Source organism: Procambarus clarkii, chromosome 66, assembly GCF_040958095.1.
Source record: "Procambarus clarkii isolate CNS0578487 chromosome 66, FALCON_Pclarkii_2.0, whole genome shotgun sequence".
In the NCBI taxonomy this organism is placed as follows: Eukaryota; Metazoa; Arthropoda; class Malacostraca; order Decapoda; family Cambaridae; genus Procambarus; species Procambarus clarkii.
Genome location: NC_091215.1, coordinates 17,565,794 through 17,584,781, shown reverse-complemented (window position 1 = coordinate 17,584,781; position 18,988 = coordinate 17,565,794). Strand labels below are relative to the sequence as shown.

The following is an 18,988-nucleotide window of genomic DNA, read 5'->3' as shown; positions in this document are numbered from 1 at the left end:
CAAGCTGTCACTTCAAGCTTTGAGCCAAGATGTTGACTGCTGCGGTTGTTGCTGATATATACAGAGACGGCCATCAGTTATAGTTAATACAAATACACACATTACAATAGTAGGTTATACATCTTAGAATGCAATATTACTTTACATTAGGCTACCGTGGACGTTGATATTTGAATACATGGTGCCAAGACAGGTATACATGGCGCCAAGACAGGTATACATGGTGCCAAGACAGGTATACATGGGGCCAAGACAGGTATTCATGGTGCCAAGACAGGTATACATGGTGCCAAGACAGGTATACATGGTGCCAAGACAGGTATTCATGGTGCCAAGACAGGTATACATGGTGCCAAGACAGGTATACATGGGGCCAAGACAGGTATACATGGGGCCAAGACAGGTATACATGGGGTATACATGCGGCCAAACAGGTGGGAAGCTCAGAGTTATCAGCTGGGATATCAGAATGTGAGTGAGAATGTGAGTGATCAACTGGGAGTGATCAGCTAGAAGAGATCAACTGGAAGAGATCTGTTGGAAAAGATCAGATAAGAAAGATCAGCTTGAAGAAATCAGCTGAAGTCTCAGATCTGTTGATAGGGAAATGATAACGATCTATGCAATTACCTCTATGCTTCACTATACAAAAACCTTTACAGAAAAGGCCGTAAGCCAAAACAACATTTGACACCATAGACAAAGAAGACAAGACCATGAATACATCTCGCTACTTCATTATACCAAACGTCTGGCAAAATTCACACACTAAATAAAGATAACATAAAGGCCACCTTCAAAATAAAGATAACATAAAGGTCACCTTCAAAATAAAGATAACATAAAGGTCACCTTCAAAATAAAGATAACATAAAGGCCACCTTCAAAATAAAGATAACATAAAGGTCACCTTCAAAATAAAGATAACATAAAGGTCACCTTCAAAATAAAGATAACATAAAGGTCACCTTCAAAATAAAGATAACATAAAGGTCACCTTCAAAATAAAGATAACATAAAGGTCACTTTCAAAATCCTTCATGTACCACCAAAAAATGAGAATTGGACAGACAGGTAAAGACTTAGATATAAGATCCATACATTACATGTATAGCGTTAGAACTGGCTATATATTCAATTGCCCTTTCGTGCATTTAGAGATACTGGCATTTCAAACACTGTTGGCCTTGTAAATGGCAGAGACCAAGTTCTCACTAGACACAGGAGCCCTGCTTTACTAAGTCCTGCTGGCTGTGTCTTTGTTTAGCAATGTGGCCGTGAGACTCTTTTTTTTAATTTAATTAACAAAGTTTTATAGTGTTACTTTACTAAATTGGATTTAAGTTACATGCGTTTTCAATCAGACCCCAATACTACTCCCATATATAACTTGTCATACAACTCCCTAACTCACCCAATGATTCTTGACACACTCTCTCAGGTGAAGAGCTGCTTCACAGTCTTCCATCATGTTAATGTGATGGAAGAATCCGTAGCGTTCTGTGATACCTTCTAAGATACGACGACCGAGACCTCAAGACTACGATATTATTGTGGAAGAGATTAACACCTGTGTTATTGTCTGGGCCACTGGTGTGTTATTGTCTGGGCCACTGGTGTGTTATTGTCTGGGCCACTGGTGTGTTATTGTCTGGGCCACTGGAGTGTTATTGTCTGGGCCACTGGTGTGTTATTGTCTGGGCCACTGGTGTGTTATTGTCTGGGCCACTGGTGTGTTATTGTCTGGGCCACTGGTGTGTTATTGTTTGGGCCACTGGTGTGTTATTGTCTGGGCCACTGGTGTGTTATTGTCTGGGCCACTGGTGTGTTATTGTCTGGGCCACTGGTGTGTTATTGTCTCGGCCACTGGTGTGTTATTGTCTGGGCCACTGGTGTGTTATTGTCTGGGTCACTGGTGTGTTATTGTCTCGACCACTGGTGTGTTATTGTCTGGGCCACTGGTGTGTTATTGTCTGGGCCACTGGTGTGTTATTGTCTCGACCACTGGTGTGTTATTGTCTGGGCCACTGGTGTGTTATTGTCTGGGCCACTGGTGTGTTATTGTCTGGGCCACTGGTGTGTTATTGTCTCGACCACTGGTGTGTTATTGTCTGGGTCACTGGTGTGTTATTGTCTGGGCCACTGGTGTGTTATTGTCTGGGCCACTGGTGTGTTATTGTCTCGACCACTGGTGTGTTATTGTCTGGGCCACTGGTGTGTTATTGTCTGGGCCACTGGTGTGTTATTGTCTGGGCCACTGGTGTGTTATTGTCTGGGCCACTGGTGTGTTATTGTCTGGGCCACTGGTGTGTTATTGTCTCGACCACTGGTGTGTTATTGTCTGGGTCACTGGTGTGTTATTGTCTCGACCACTGGTGTGTTATTGTCTGGGCCACTGGTGTGTTATTGTCTGGGCCACTGGTGTGTTATTGTCTGGGCCACTGGTGTGTTATTGTCTGGGCCACTGGTGTGTTATTGTCTGGGCCACTGGTGTGTTATTGTCTCGACCACTGGTGTGTTATTGTCTGGGTCACTGGTGTGTTATTGTCTGGGCCACTGGTGTGTTATTGTCTGGGCCACTGGTGTGTTATTGTCTCGACCACTGGTGTGTTATTGTCTGGGTCACTCGTGTGTTATTGTCTGGGCCACTGGTGTGTTATTGTCTGGGCCACTGGTGTGTTATTGTCTGGGTCACTGGTGTGTTATTGTCTGGGCCACTGGTGTGTTATTGTCTGGGCCACTGGTGTGTTATTGTCTGGGCCACTGGTGTGTTATTGTCTGGGCCACTGGTGTGTTATTGTCTGGGCCACTGGTGTGTTATTGTCTGGGCCACTGGTGTGTTATTGTCTGGGCCACTGGTGTGTTATTGTCTGGGCCACTGGTGTGTTATTGTCTGGGCCACTGGTGTGTTATTGTCTGGGCCACTGGTGTGTTATTGTCTGGGTCACTGGTGTGTTATTGTCTGGGCCACTGGTGTGTTATTGTCTCAACCACTGGTGTGTTATTGTCTGGGCCACTGGTGTGTTATTGTCTGGGCCACTGGTGTGTTATTGTCTGGGCCACTGGTGTGTTATTGTCTGGGTCACTGGTGTGTTATTGTCTGGGCCACTGGTGTGTTATTGTCTGGGCCACTGGTGTGTTATTGTCTCGACCACTGGTGTGTTATTGTCTGGGCCACTGGTGTGTTATTGTCTCGACCACTGGTGTGTTATTGTCTGGGCCACTGGTGTGTTATTGTCTGGGCCACTGGTGTGTTATTGTCTCGACCACTGGTGTGTTATTGTCTCAACCACTGGTGTGTTATTGTCTCAACCACTGGTGTGTTATTGTCTCAACCACTGGTGTGTTATTGTCTCAACCACTGGTGTGTTATTGTCTCGACCACTGGTGTGTTATGGTCTCGGCCACTGGTGTGTTATGGTCTCGGCCACTGGTGTGTTATTGTCTCGACCACTGGTGTGTTATTGTCTCGACCACTGGTGTGTTATGGTCTCGGCCACTGGTGTGATAGCATCTCGTTGCAAGCTCTGTGTGTAAGTCAACATGCACTATCCACCAGGCTACGAGGCCCCCTATGGTTGCAAGGGATTGGTTCAGTGATAGTTATCTGGAAATTTATGTGGCTAACTCCAGCACTGTCTTATACACATACGGTATAGCCACGCGGACTGCTCAACACTCATCACTATATAATAAACGTATACATGAGTACTGCAAATTCTGTACTGCTGGATGCAGTACTACATCTTGCTGGAGACTTTAGAAATGGCCAGTGAAAGCCTTTGGAGAAGGATGGGGATGAAGCCAACGTCTTGGCTAACTGGAGACGCGCTCCCTAACCCAGGCGTTGGCTGCCAGCTGTGTGCCACCAGATTCCTAGTGGCAGGGACCATTTAGGTCCCAGAGGCGGGAGGCGGGACCTCCCCCGCCTCCGCCGCCTATTAGAGAGGCGGGACCAAAGAGCAAGAGCTCAACCCCCGCAAGCACAATTAGATGAGTACAATTAGGTGAGTACATACATACATGCATAAGGTTCTGTCCGGACTTCCTGAAGGGGAGATGGAGCTAATGGAACTTAAACCTCCAAAGCTCTCTGGCTACTGCACCAGACTGTTCCTCAAGTACTGGCAGACATCATCCCCCGACCACTCTCAGCCGGAACAGACAACCGACCTCGGCAGCCACACTCCAGCTACAGCCGGTCGACCAACAATGAACTCTAGAGTGCTTGTAGTTTTCTCAGGAGATCACCTTGTACGCCTTTTGATCTTGGAGAGGGGTTCAGTGCCACATGTCTAGAGGGTGCGGCTCCAACACTGGCCTCGTTGTCCTGTACACACACCCTACTTGAGCCGCCGTGACTTTCTACTCTCTACTTGTTTGGAATGATTTCCTCAATCCCCCTTTTAGTAAATTAATATTTTCTATGACCCTGCCCACAGCTGTAATTCTCTCTCTCTCTCTCTCTCTCTCTCTCTCTCTCTCTCTCTCTCTCTCTCTCTCTCTCTCTCTCTCTCTCTCTCTCTCTGTCTCTCTCTCTCTCTCTCTCTCTCTCTCTCTCTCTCTCTCTCTCTCTCTCTCTCTCTCTCTCTCTCTCTCTCTCTCATTTCTGCTTTCTGGGAAGCCTCACCAGGACAAGGGCAAACACCTGTGAACTATACACATTTTTTTGAGATATATACAAGAGTTGTTACATTCTTGTACAGCCACTAGTACGCGTAGCGTTTCGGGCAGGTCCCTGGAATACGATCCCCGCCGTGAAGAATCGTTTTTACAACCAAGTACCCATTTTACTGTTGAGTTAAACAGAGGCTACAGTTAAGGATTTGCGCCCAGTAAATCCTCCCCGGCCAGGATACGAACCCAATGACAAAGCGCTCGCGGAACACCAGGCGAGTGTCTTACCACTGCACCACGGGGACTGGTAAATATTTATATAATTTATATTTATATAATTTAATATAATTAATATTTATATAATTTAATATAATTAATATTTATATAATTTAATATAATTAATATTTATATAATTTAATATAATTAATATTTATATAATTTAATATAATTAATATTTATATAATTTAATATAATTAATATTTATATAATTTAATAACAAAGAACATGTACAGTACACCACATAAAATAAATATGTATATTAACCTAGACACTTTAAGCTACTATAACCTGGTTGCAATCCAATACCATCCTGGCTTTACCAGCCATCACTATCAACTGGTTGCCCAACTCCTGGCTTGCCACTTATTACTCCTCCTACCAAGAGGGTTAAATCTTGTCGTAATGCTATTACATAATCAGCCCCAATATGTATATGTAACTCAGCCTTTGGCTGTAAGACTAGAAACATCGGCATAGAAATTCCTCAACACAAAAAAAATGGTCAATCACCCACTTTCCACTGCGTCTTACATGCCAATGACATTCAAGCACTCTATATATAACCACCATGAACCTTCGCTCTGCATCTATAGGCTCACTACCCTGTACAACTCTGGGTTTTCCCAGAACTGTCTACAAGAGTCTTCTGCAGCTCTCCTGGACTAGTACACCATGAAGCTCTACCACTGATTCCACAGACACGTGCAACTCCACTTCCTGTTGCTTCACACAGCTTGAGGTCCAACTCCTCACTATGGGGGTCTGGTCTTCCACAGAGTTCAGTACTCCTTCTACAGCCTTGGAGTTCCATCCACTAACTGTCTTCCCTGGCTTCAAAGTTCTCCCATCATCTCCTTTTCCACACAAACCTGCAACCCATCTACTCGCCAATAAAAATGTTTCCCTACTAACATATAACTAAAATATATGCACACACAATAAATGTCTTCACCTGACATCTCTCTGACTCCCGCACGTCGCAAGGGGGGACTCCCCCACGTTTGGACGATTCCATGCTTTGCATTCGTTGGGAGCCCTGGGCCTGAGAGGCAGCCAGCCTCAGTCGCCCACTGACCTCCGTCAAGGGAGGATGCACCACTCCTCTCTCCATGCTGTTCCTCTATCTTTACTCTCTTATTCAAACTCACTGCCTTAATAAAATATGCCTAATGTATCCACAAACACTTGCCACGATCGCTGGGCACACGATCAACTACAGGCAATCACTAGTAACTGGTTAAAATGGACTTACCACAGAATTTCTGACTTGAGGGCGCTCATTCACTGATGCTCAACAGGGCGCTCACGGGCTGCCCACCCAAACGTTTCAGGACTGCTCCACAACTCTTCATGCAGTCCCCGACTTGAGTCTTCACGTTCTCAGACTGATTCCACAACCGAAACGTATGCACACTTTCTTCCTCTTGAAGGTATAACAACTAGAGGTCCTTCTCTATCCAGAGCTCAACTGAGCGAGGCCTTTCCTCACGATCTCTGCCGTTCAAGTGATCAGCGAGCCTCACACCCTCTCAACAAACTCTCCTCATTTCATGTCATGCATTCATTTACATACTTATCCACTGCCCATGCCTTTAAACTCTTCATAATATTAACCAAGTATTTAACATATATTCCCATGTCTATATTTCTTTGACCTCTCAGTCAGGTCAGGACAGGAAGATAACGCTCACAGGGGGGGGGGGGTAGACTCGCTTTTCAAGCTCCCTGGGATCATAACAGTACATACAAAACAATAAAACACACTTTTCAACAAACACAGTGTTGAATAATATTTAATATTAAGAATAACAATTAATGTTCAAATGTAATAAGCCAAAATAATGTGACCAAGCGCCTCCAGGACCCACTCCACCAGCCCGTTCTGGCTCACAATGCTGCAAAGTTAACATTAAAGTTCTGTTTCGGACCTGGATGTCCGAAATTCATCTACTCCTGGTAAGGTAATAACTAGGTTACTGACCTGCCAGAAGTTAGAGCAGTCATTTTCGGGATTTCTGAATTGGTCATCGTGACTAACATTTATTTTGTTTATGTGGAAGTTGATACACAATTTCTGCGTCATATAAACAATCAGGGCCACCGAGACTTGGGCTCGGATTGTTGGATTGTTGGATCCACAGTGGTAACCACTACACCGTGGACCTCGTTAGTTTGACAGCGGAGGCAACTTCGTATAGACAACCATATGCTGAACATTCAATTGCACTGATGTATATTTTCATAGTTATAATATAACTAAGAGAAATACAATTGGTTTAATTCAAAGTCAAATCACTCACTCACAAGAAGTTTCTAAATATAGGGAACGGCGCTCTGTGATATATATGAAACATAACCGGACGGCTTCATATATAAAATGTGTTGCAGATCATTAGATTTATGGACTAGCCAGCCTGATGAAAATAAAAGTACCTAAGTGATTAATAATATGAACGGATTACTAAATAATGCACAAACCATGAAGGTGATAGTTTAGTGAAGTCTGGCAAAGGTGTCCTGGCTGCGTTGGTGGTCGATGGCTCCGTTGCTCCACCTTCAACATTGATCTTGCAACACAAGTTACTTGGGAACTCACTTTCATTACCGAGGTCTAATTTTCTTTTGAGCCCATATTGTTATTCTGAAAATTTTATTCTAAAAATCAAGTATAATTCAGCAGGATTTTGTTGAAAATTCCTGTTTATAAAATGAGGTCCCACCGAGACTCGAACTCGGATTGTTGGATTCAGAGTCCAAAGTGCTAGCCATTACACCATGGGACCATATGGTAAGTCCCTTCAAGAATAAGTATTATCTTAACTTATATGTAACTCGATTCCTCCACATGCTGCAACGGGAGATATTCCACCACACCAGAACTAGCACATTGTTCACGTTATATTGTACCACTAATGCTAGTGTTTTGGACATTTCAACTCAATCATCCTAGTAATTACTAGCACAACATGCTAGTACTTACTAGTACACTCATGCTAGTACTTACTAGTACAATAATGCCAATGCTTACTAGTGCAACCATGCTAGCACTTACTAGATCAATCATGCTAGTACTTACTAGTACAATCATGCTAGTACTTACTAGTACAATCATGCTAGTACTTACTAGTACAATGATGCTAGTACATACTAGTACAATCATGCTAGTACTTACTAGTACAAACATGCTAGTACTTACTAGTACAATCATGCTAGTACTTACTAGTACAAACATGCTAGTACTTACTAGTACAATCATGCTAGTACTTACTAGTGCAAACATGCTAGTACTTACTAGTACAATCATGCTAGTACTTACTAGTACAAACATGCTAGTACTTACTAGTACAATCATGCTAGTACTTACTAGTACGAACATGCTAGTACTTACTAGTACAATCATGCTAGTACTTACTAGTACAAACATGCTAGTACTTACTAGTACAATCATGCTAGTACTTACTAGTACAATCATGCTAGTACTTACTAGTACAAACATGCTAGTACTTACTAGTACAATCATGCTAGTACTTACTAGTACAATCATGCTAGTACTTACTAGTACAAACATGCTAGTACTTACTAGTACAATCATGCTAGTACATACTAGTACAATCATGCTAGTACATACTAGTACAATCATGCTAGTACATACTAGTACAATCATGCTAGTACATACTAGTACAATCATGCTAGTACTGACTAATACAATCATGCTAGTACATACTAGTACAATCATGCTAGTACTGACTAGTACAATCATGCTAGTACTGACTAGTACAGTCATGCTAGTACTGACTAGTACAATCATGCTAGTACTGACTAGTACAGTCATGCTAGTACTGACTAGTACAATCATGCTAGTACTGACTAGTACAGTCATGCTAGTACTGACTAGTACAATCATGCTAGTACTGACTAGTACAGTCATGCTAGTACTTGTAATGTATCGGAAACGAGAATGGAAAGAAAGAAAAAATGAAATGTGTGCCGGGGGTGAGGGAGGTGAGGAAGGAGTGCTCAGGGAAAAGGGAAGGTGTAGAATGAGAGGGAGAGACTGAGATCAAGGAGGAGGTTAGAAGAGCAGAAAGTAGGAATACTAGAATAGTAGAAAGATACAAAGGTTGAAGGATGAAAGTGGCTGCCACCATCCATTCAAGTTAGTTAACTATAAGACAAGGAAGGGAACTTGTCTGAACTTTAAGCTTTTATCAAATGTTAGCATGTATGAAGTGGAATCATGTACTTGTACTTGCAAGCATCTTTAAGTCAGTAAGCTCAGAGAGCTCTACACTCTGCACTCTAAAAATCTATTAAATATTTAACATGAGCTCTTCACTCATATGGATATCATAATTCATTCATATCTCTGGATGTTAAATGACAACAATAATATACAATGCGAGTCACTACACAAGACATACCTGGTTGATGGGGTTCTGGGAGTTCTTCTACTCCCCAAACCCGGCCCGAGGCCAGGCTCGACTTGTGAGAGTTTGGTCCACCAGGCTGTTGCTTGGAGCGGCCCGCAGGCCCACATACCCACCACAGCCTGGTTGGTACGGCACTCCTTGGAGGAAACACTCTAGTTTCCTCTTGAAGATGTCCACGGTTGTTCCGGCAATATTTCTTATGTTCGCTGGGAGGGTGTTGAACAACTGTGGACCTCTGATGTTTATACAGTGTTCTCTGATTGTGCCTATGGTACCTCTGCTCTTCACTGGTTCTATTCTGCATTTTCTTCCATATTGTTCACTCCAGTACGTTGTTATTTTACTGCGTAGATTTGGTACTTGGCCCTCCAGTATCTTCCACGTGTATATTATTTGATATCTCTCTCGTCTTCTTTCTAGTGAGTACATTTGGAGGGCTTTGAGACGATCCCAATAATTTAGGTGCTTTATCGCCTCTATGCGTGCCGTATATGTTCTCTGTATTCCCTCTATTTCAGCACTCTCTCCTGCTCTGAAGGGGGAAGTGAGTACTGAGCAGTACTCAAGACGGGACAACACAAGTGACTTGAAGAGTACAACCATTGTGATGGGATCCCTGGATTTGAAAGTTCTCGTAATCCATCCTATCATTTTTCTGGCTGACGCGATATTTGCTTGGTTATGCTCCCTAAACGTTAGATCGTCGGACATCATTATTCCCAAATCCTTGACATGCTGTTTTCCTACTATAGGTAAATTTGATTGTCTTGTACCCTGTATTATGTTTAAGGTCCTCATTTTTACCGTACCTGAGTACCTGGAATTTATCACTGTTAAACATCATTCATCATTCATCATCATTATTCCTGCCCGAAACGCTTTGCGTAATAGTGGCTTTAGGCATTGTATGTACTAGCTCTATCTATTAATCCAACAAACTTTGTAAAATCTCTTGTATGTATGTACCTTACCTAAATAAACATTTATTTATTTATTTTATTTATTTATTTTATTTATTTATTTACCATGCTATTTTCTGTTGCCCAGTCGAAAACTTTATTAATATCAGCTTGAAGTTTTTCAATGTTTTCAGCCGAGGTAATTTTCATACTGATTTTTGTGTCATCTGCAAAGGATGATACGAAGCTGTGACTTGTATTTTTGTCTATATCTGATATGAGAATAAGGAAAAGCAGTGGTGCAAGGGCTGTACCCTGAGGTACAGAGCTTTTAACTACGCTTGGACTCGATTTTATATGATTGACCGTTACTCGCTGAGTCCTGTTTGACAGAAAACTGAGTATTCAGCGTCCTACTTTACCGGTTATTCCCATTGACTTCATTTTGTGTACTAACACTCCATGGTCACATTTATCGAAAGCCTTTGCGAAGTCCGTGTATATCACATCAGCATTCTGTTTTTCTTTTAATGCCTCAGTGACTTTGTCGTAGTGCTCAAGTAGCTGTGAGAGGCACGATCTTCCCGCTGGAAATCCATGTTGGACTGGGTTGTGAAGGTCATTGGTCTCCATGAAATTGGTGACCTGACTCCCAATCACTCTCTCAAATACATTTATTATGTGCGATGTTAGTGCAACTGGTCTATAATTCTTTGTCAATGCTTTGCTCCCTCCCTTGTGTAGAGGGGCTATGTCTGCTACTTTAAGTGCATCTGGTATCTCCCCCGTGTCCAAGCTCTTCCTCCACACTATACTGAGTGCCTGTGCTACCGGCACTTTGCATTTCTTTATAAATATTTAATTCCATGAATATGGACCCGGGGCCGAGTGCATGGGCATGTTTTCAATTTCTCTTTCAAAGTCTAGTACGCTCGTGTTGATATCAGTTATATTTACAGGGGTTTGGATATCCCGCATAAAGAAATTGTCTGGATCTTCCACTTTCATGTTGTTTATTATTGAGGACACTACGACTGACTGCCCCTAAAAATCACACAACACCTGAAAGTTGGAAAAACACCAAATACGTCACCTTAAAGTTCAACTCACCAAAGTCTTTGAGTTTAGGTTGGATAGAGAGGTGGGAGGCTACGATTGACAGACAGTCCCCTTCTGGCCTAGGGAGGCCAGTCTGGCGGCTGAACCTCTTGACAAGCGATCTCTCTCTATCGCTCCTGCTCAATCTTCAATCTTCTGTGTCTCGAATGTACAGTTCCCTGGGTATTTATGAGAGATCTGGGAGCACAGCACGTAACAGCCCTTCTTACCCTCTCTGTAGCTGTACTGGGTGATCCGTCAGTGTGTACGGTCTGTGCGATGTTGTTTTTGGTTTGCATATTGTTAATGTGTTCTATGGTGCTTAATTTAGCAGCAAGCTGAGCATGAGGGTTGTTTATGATTAGTTTCTTGGTGAGGTATGCAGGCGTCAGGATGTCAAATAGTACTGTACTATCTGCCAGGGTGGAAAGAAGTGTTGTACTCTTTCATCTGTTTATACATCGTGCAGTTCCGTCATTTTATTATGAGTGCCTGTTCTTAGAATGCATTTAGACTCGCTGGTTCCATTACTTATGTGTTCTAACAGTTCATCTGACAAAATGTTGTTTTTGTTATCAAGCAGATGCTATAGTCCCATCATAAGATTGATTTCATATATTCTATCTTGAATGCTAAATATATTTAATTCTTTCTGCATATTGAGAACTTTGGTAGTTATAGGACAGCCAAGTATAATTCTGAGTGCTTCACATTACATTTTTTCCAGTCTGTCAATACTTTTGCCATTTTGCAGGACTAAAGTTGATGCATGATAGTCTATCAGAAACCTTATATATGCTAAGTACATCATTTTTGCTATTCTAATATTAACACTGTACTTAGGGCTGTACCCCACTACAGTTCTGAGAGCCTTGAGTCTGTCTCTACATTGTTGATGTAACTTATTGACTGCAGTTGAGGTACAAGGGACAGAGACGCCAAGGTATTTGAAAGAAGAGACATAGTCTATTGGTATGTTGTCTATCTTAAGTTTTCGTGGTCCACTTTTGCGGTTGCCAATTTGTCTGTTAAATACCTTAGTTTTAGCAGCATTGATGACAAGACCAATACTCTCACAAGCTGTGTATAAAATTTAAGATTATTTGAACTTCGCGGTGAGTTTTAGTATGTACAAGGATGTCATATGCATAACTGATAGTGATATTTACCGGACTAGTTGGGATTGATTTTAGTAAGGCATTAATTAGAACATTAAACAAGGTAGGACTAAGTACTCCTCCTTGTGGGGTGCCTAGTTGCATTAATTTAGTTTTACTTTAGTAGCCTTGGAACAGTGCAGAGGACTTCCGGTTGGTAAGATAGCCTCGTATCCATTGTAATAATTGTCCACCTATATCCATTCTCGCTAATTCATAAATAATCACTTCCCTATTAACAATATCAAAGGCATTTTTTAAATCAAGAAATGTTGTGTACTTGTACCTTTTATCTCCATGAACAGTAAGAAAGGTTGTGATACAGTTGTGTATCTAAATCTAAACTCACGTTGTGTGATATGGTAACCTATCTTATTACTAAGGATAAAATACCTGAAATCCTTGAACTGTATCCATATTTCGCTCCCAGTACATAAACGACATATGAGATTAAGAAACAAGTAGTCTCTGTAATATCTCCATTTCTCAAACATTTATGTATTAGCGTATAATGATTAATAAATAAATAAATAAATAAATAAATAATAAATAAATGTTTATTTAGGTAAGGTACATACATAAAGAGATTTTACAAAGTTTGTTGGATTAATAGATAGAGCTAGTACATACAATGCCTAAAGCGACTATTACGCAAAGCGTTTCGGGCAGGAACAACATTAATGACTAAAGCTTAAAACTAATGGGTAAAAAGAATAAAATGTGTTGAAAACAAATATAAAAATAGAGGTAAAAGATGGGGGAACATGGCTGAAAAAGCAGCACTCTGCTTTTATAATAATTAGCATAATGTATGATGATTTACTGTAAATATATATAGCTTTTGAAATAGAACATTCTCTGTTACTAGCTGACATTGTAATTATAAGGTATGAAGTATAGTTGAATATGTTTATGTAATAATCTCCGTTGAGGTCTGATAAAAACCTCTTGTGCCTTCTGTAATGCTTTTTTGCGCTACCGCTCACAGGATGGGTAAAGGGTGCACAATAAACTAGCCGCCTCCAGCCGCAACAATCATAAAAGGTGCAATATAGGAACGTTAATGAGCCAAAGGGTCGTAAGGAAGTCGTCGTACCTCGTACGGGTAGTTAACAAGAGTAATGTTCCAGAAGAAGTATTTGTGGAGTCCACCTCCATCTACAACTTTAAGGAAGATTTGACAAAATATTTGAAAGTCAAAATAGTTAAAGTGAGACGCAACAGGTGCAACATGGTTAGTGGGGCATAAAGTGATAGACCTCACTACGCCATAGACAATGATAGGTAATTACTAATATATTTGTACTAGTAAGTACTAGCATGATTGTACTAGTAAGTGCTAGCATGGTTGCACTAGTAAGTACTAGCATGATTGTACTAGTAAGTACTAGCATGATTGTACTAGTAAGTGCTAGCATGGTTGCACTAGTAAGTACTAGCATGATTGTACTAGTAAGTACTAGCATGATTGTACTAGTAAGTACTAGCATGGTTGTACAAGTAAATACTAACATGATTGTACTAGTAAGTACTAGCATGATTGTACTAGTAAGTGCTAACATGATTATACTAGCAAGTATTAGCATTATAAAACTAGTAAGTACTAGCATGATTGAGTTGAAATGTCCACTACCATGGTTGTGGTACAATATAACGTGAACAATGTGCTAGTTCACCAGAACTAACACAGATGTGGTGAAATATCTCCCGTTGCAGCATGTGTAGGAATAGAGTTACAAATAAGTTAAGATAATATTTATTCTTGAAGGAACTCACCATATGGTCCCATGGTGTAATGGCTAGCACTTTGGACTCTGAATCCAACAATCCGAGTTCGAGTCTCGGTGGGACCTCATTTTATAATCAGGAGTTTTCAACAAAATCCTGCTGAATTATACTTAATTTTCAGAATTACAATTTGGGCTCAAAAGAAAATTAGACCTCGCTAATGAAAGTGAGTTCCCAAGTAACTTGTGTTGCAAGATCAATGTTGAAGGTGGAGCAACGGAGCCATCGACCACCAACGCAGCCAGGACACCTTTGATAGACTTCACTAAACTATCACCTTCATATTGTGTGCATTATTTAGTAATCCATTCACATTATTAAGCACTTAGGTACTTTTAGTAGCACTTGGCTACTTATTCCGTCATCAGTCTGGCTAGTCCATAAATCTAGTGATCTGCAACACATTTAATATATGAAGCCGTTAGGTTAAGTATCATTTATATCACAGAGCGCCGTTCCCTATATTTAGGAACTTCTTGTGAGAGGATTGATTTGACTTTCAATTAAACCAATTGTATTTTTCTTAGTTTTATATATATATATAACTCAATGAAAATATACATCAGTGAAATTGAATGTTCAACTTCAAATTTAAGCTCTCAGCCTGCTAAAAGTAGCCAGCAGTCGTCTGCTCCTGTACCAATGTGAATTTCAATTCAATGTGAATCCTGCGGACCACTAATGTGAATCCCAAGGACCACTAATGTGAATCCCGTGGACCACTAATGTGAATCCCGAAGACCACAAATATGAATCCCGCGGACCACTTAAATAGAGTCGAAAGTGCTAAAATTGTCACGAACCATCAGTGGTCAGCGGACCCGCAGTTGGCGACCACGGCAGTCTATAGTACCATACGGTGGTCCCACTCACCGTTTTTGTACCATACAGTGGGTTCCCGTTCGTCCTGTAAAATACAGTGGTCCCTGTTCGTTCTTTACTATACACTGGTCACCATTCATTTTGTTCCATTGTTATGATCCCCAGGTAGCTTAGTGAAGTTAGCGTTCCAGTTATTCTGAGAGTTATTCTCTCACACACTCTCAGAGAGAGAGAGAGAGCTATTCTACACATCTGACTAGAGATTAGGATGTCAGGGGAAGGAAGTTTATTAAGTAAACGTCAGTGAATGACTAAATAGATACAAGCAGAGGATGAACGTCGTATAAAAGTTAGATGGGATGAAATGGCGACATTTGGTGACGTGACGTAACGCAGACGGAGGTCGTAACGTGTTACTTGTGTTGCTACAGTCGTCAGCAATGGACGTACGTCGATAACCTCTTGGGAAGAAAAAGATCATAGTTCCCTGTTTAGTGGTTGAGTAAAGGCTACTTGTTATCAAGTGTGAGGAAGCTGCAGGGACGTCGTACTTCATTTCTCAGTGATCGTGACGATATTAGAGGCGACCTAAAGCCTAGAGGTCAGTCATGTCCTGTGTGGACTCTCATGTGAGATATTCCTTCGAGTGGAGGAAAGTAAGCAGGTGTCTCTGTGTGAAGCCTGCCAGGCGACTTCGTGTGCTCAAGTCAGGACTGAAAGAAGCTTGGAGAAACAGTCCTAAAGGATTTTGTTCGACGACCCAGAGCACCGCTATGTTGGAGAGTCAGAGGGCAAACGTCGTCACGTCCTAAAATTTTGCCATAAGCTCACTTAGGGCAGATTCGACAAAATATTTGATAGTCAAAATAGTTAGAGTGAAACACAACAAGTACAACAAGGATAGTTTGTGGGTCATAAAGTGCTAGACCTCACTATCCTGTGGTGACTGATAGGTAGTTGAAATGTCCACTAGCATGGTTGTGGAACAGTATAACGTGAACAATGTGGTAGTTTACCAGAACTAGTACAGGTGTGGTGGAATATCTCCCGTTGTAGCATGTGGAGGAATTGAGTTACATATAAGTTAAAAAAAAAATACTTATTCTTGAAGGGACTTACCATATGGTCCCATGGTGTAATGGCTAGCACTTTGGACTCTGAATCCAACAATCCGAGTTCGAGTCTCGGTGGGACCTCATTTTATAAACAGGAATTTTCAACAAAACCCTGCTGAATTACATTCAAGTTAAAGAATAACAATTTGTGCTCAAAAGAAAATTAGACTTCACTAATGAAAGTGAGTTCCCAAGTAACTTGTGTTGCAAGATCAATGTTGAAGGTGGAGCAACGGAGCCATCGACCACCAACGCAGCCAGGAGACCTTTGCTAGACTTCACTTCATCTTCATATTTTGTGCATTATTTAGTAATCCGTTCACATTATTAATCACTTGGCTTAGAATACTGTTACACAATGACAGCCCCTTTCAAAGCTGGAGAAATTGTTGACCTGGAGAGCGTGCAGATCCTTTACTACTAGAATCCACTCAGAAAAATCTCTAAACTATTGGGACCAACTAAAATGCCTAAATCTGTATTCTCTTGAGCTCAGGCGGGAGAGATACATAATAATTTACACGTGGAAAAATAATAGAGGGGCTGGTCCCAAACCTGCACACATAAATATCACCACACGAGACCAGGAGTCATGGCAGGATGTGCAGAATACCCCCGTTGAAGAGCAGAGGTGCAACAGGTACTCTGAGAGAGAACTATCAACATCAGAGGCCCGAGATTGTTCAACACGCTTCCACTACACATAAGGGGCATAACTGGCCGACCCCTCACAGTGTTCAAGAGAGAACTCGATAAGCACCTCCAAAGGATACCTGATCAACCAGGCTGTGATTCATACGTCAGGCTGCGAGCAGCCGCGTCCAACAGCCTGGTTGACCAGTCCAGCAACGAGGAGGCCTCGTCGACGACCGGGCCGCGGGGACGCTGAGCCCCGGAATCACCTCACGATAACCTCAAGGTATAGTACAAGACGACGGGGGACCACTGTATAGTACAAGACAAACAGGGACCACTGTATGGTACAAAACGAACAGGGAACACTGTATGGTACAAAATGAACAGGGACCACTGTTTGGTACAAGACAAACAGGGACCACTGTATGGTACAAGACAAACAGGGACCACTGTATAGTACAAGACAAACAGGGACCACTGTATGGTACAAGACAAACAGGGACCACAGTATGGTACAAGACAAACAGGGACCACTGTATGGTACAAAACGAACAGGGACCACTGTATGGTACAAAACGAACAGGGATCACTGTTTGGTACAAGACAAACAGGGACCACTGTATGGTACAAGACAAACAGGGACCACTGTATGGTACAAGACAAACAGGGACCACTGTATGGTACAAGACAAACAGGGATCACTGTATGGTACAAGACAAACAGGGACCACAGTATGGTACAAGACAAACAGGGACCACTGTATGGTACAAGACAAACAGGGACCACTGTATGGTAAAAGACAAACAGGGACCACTGTATAGTACAAGACAAACAGGGACCACTGTATAGTACAAGACAAACAGGGACCACTGTATGGTACAAGACAAACAAGGACCACTGTATTGTAAAAAGTTCTTAAAAGAGAGTGTGGTGCAAAAGGATTAAGAATGGGGAAGTCAGTTTAGAACAGGAATTCGTACAACTGGTTAGAACTGTTAAAAAAGAGATAAGGAAAGCAAAAAGAAACTATGAAGTTCGCATAGCAGGGCAAGCAAAGACAAATCCTAAAGTATTTTTTAGTTATATTGAACTAAGACTAGGGAAAGGATAGGTCCATTAAAAACTGAGACAGGTCAAATAACGGATAATGACGAAGAGATGAGTAGTATTTTTAATAAATACTTTATATCTGTATTTATTAAAGAGGAACTTAACAATATGCCTTCAGCCGAACAAGACTATGTGGTGGGGGGGGGGAGGCGGACAGGTTGACTTGTTTAGCAGTTACCAGGGAGGATGTTCTTAAACAAATAGTAAAACTCAAACCAAACAAATCACCAGGGCCGGATGAAGTGTTTGCCAGGGTGCTTAAAGAATGCAAAGAGGAGCTTTGCGAGCTACTATTTACCATATTTAATAAATCAATAGGGTCAGGCAGAGTGCCAGAGTCATGGAAGGTAGCTAATGTGGTACCAATTTTTAAGAAAGGAGATAGATCACTTGCATCAAACTATCAGTCAATTAGCCTAACGTCTATTATGTGAGTTACTTGAATCGATAATTTCAAATTCAACTCGTCTACATCTTGAAAAACATAAATTAATAAATGATTCGCAACATTTTTTTACAAATGGTCGCTCATGTTTGACAAATTTGCAATCATTTTATTCTAGCATAGTTGAGGCAGTTGATAGTGGTACGGATTCTGATGTTGTGTACCTTGACTTTAGCAAAGCTTTTGATACAGTGCCACATGAAAGACTGATTAAAAAGATAGAGGCTCATGGTATTGGGGGTGCTATATTAAGCTGGATTAGGGCATGGCTATACCAAAGGAAACAGTGTTAGTATAAATGGAGTTTATAAGTCTATGGAGTTTATGGAGTTTATGAGTGGAAAAATGTTGTAAGTGGAGTGCATCAAGGCTCTGTCCTGGGACTTCTGTTGTTTATAATATATATGTAAACAACTATATTTAGATTCAGTCTAAAGTCTATATCTAAATCTATATTTAGAATAAGGTTTGAGCAGCAACATTTGCAAATTTGCCAATGATACAAAAATCGGCAGGGAAATAAACATGGAAGAAGACTCACTGTCACTTCAAGTCGATCTAAATAGGGTTTAGAAATGGTCAAAAGATTCTC

At 41.4% G+C, this 18,988-nt stretch overlaps 1 protein-coding gene and 3 non-coding genes across 10 annotated transcripts in view; 3 read left to right on the top strand and 1 right to left on the bottom strand.

Annotated features, from left to right (window-relative positions):
* The window catches only part of LOC123769309 (MOXD1 homolog 1-like), a 103,842-nt gene extending 102,495 nt beyond the window's left edge, over nt 1–1,347 (top strand). For 6 of the 7 annotated variants that reach the window (XM_069309828.1, XM_069309827.1, XM_069309825.1 and 3 more), the window contains one exon: nt 1–1,347. This exon is cut by the window's left edge and continues 62 nt beyond it. The gene's annotated coding sequence lies outside the window, so the exon portion shown is untranslated. The other variant, XR_011223840.1, reaches the window with a different exon arrangement.
* Nucleotides 1,348–7,607: 6,260 nt separating this feature from the next.
* TRNAQ-CUG (transfer RNA glutamine (anticodon CUG)) lies at nt 7,608–7,679 on the bottom strand. The gene has a single exon. It is a non-coding gene; the product is annotated as a tRNA-Gln (tRNA).
* Nucleotides 7,680–14,261: 6,582 nt separating this feature from the next.
* TRNAQ-CUG (transfer RNA glutamine (anticodon CUG)) lies at nt 14,262–14,333 on the top strand. The gene has a single exon. It is a non-coding gene; the product is annotated as a tRNA-Gln (tRNA).
* Nucleotides 14,334–16,214: 1,881 nt separating this feature from the next.
* Nucleotides 16,215–16,286, top strand: TRNAQ-CUG (transfer RNA glutamine (anticodon CUG)). Its single transcript has one exon. It is a non-coding gene; the product is annotated as a tRNA-Gln (tRNA).
* Nucleotides 16,287–18,988: the final 2,702 nt, after the last annotated feature.